Source organism: Pteropus vampyrus, unplaced genomic scaffold (assembly GCF_000151845.1).
Source record: "Pteropus vampyrus isolate Shadow unplaced genomic scaffold, Pvam_2.0 Scaffold120, whole genome shotgun sequence".
Lineage (NCBI taxonomy): Eukaryota > Metazoa > Chordata > Mammalia > Chiroptera > Pteropodidae > Pteropus > Pteropus vampyrus.
In genome coordinates, this window is record NW_011888901.1 from 1509572 (window position 1) to 1510335 (window position 764).

Genomic DNA, 764 nt, shown 5'->3' on the forward strand with positions numbered 1-764 from the left:
ATCACGAGGCATTAAATAAATAGGAAAGTATGGCAACTAGATAATAATTTGACAGAAATTGGCTTAGTGAAGAGATAAAAAAACATAAAAGAAAGGAAATGTAAATTATAAAAGAGAACCAGTCAGGAATGAAAAAAACAATATGCGAGATGAAGAGTATATTAGAGGGAATCAACAGAGTGGATGAAGCAGAGGATCAAATCCCCAATATAGAGAGGATAGGGTAGTGGAGGACACCCAATCAGAATGGCAACAGAAAAAAAAAAATCAAAATAATCAAGATAATAAAAGGAACTTATGGGATGACATCAAATGTGCCACATTCACATTATGTAGGTACCAGAAAGAGAAGAAGAACAAGAAGTTGAAAACCAATTTGAAGAAATAATGATGAAAAACTTCCCTAACCTGGTGAAGAAAATAAACATACAACCCCAAGAAGCTCAGAGACTCCCAAAAAGCTATGAACCCAAAGATGTCCACACCAAGACACATCATAATTAAAATGTCAAAGTTTAAAGACAAAGAGAGAATCTTAAAAGCAATAAGAGAAAAGCAGCTAGTTACCTACAAGGGAGCACCCATAAGACTGGCAGCTGATTTTTCAAAAGAAACTGCAGGACAGAAGGGCATGGTACAAAATATTCAAAGTGATGAAAACCCAGGATTTACAACCAAGATTACTTATCCAGCAAAGCTATTATTTAGAGTCAAAGAACAGATAAAAAGTTTCCCAGACAAGAAAAATCTAAAGGAGTTTATCA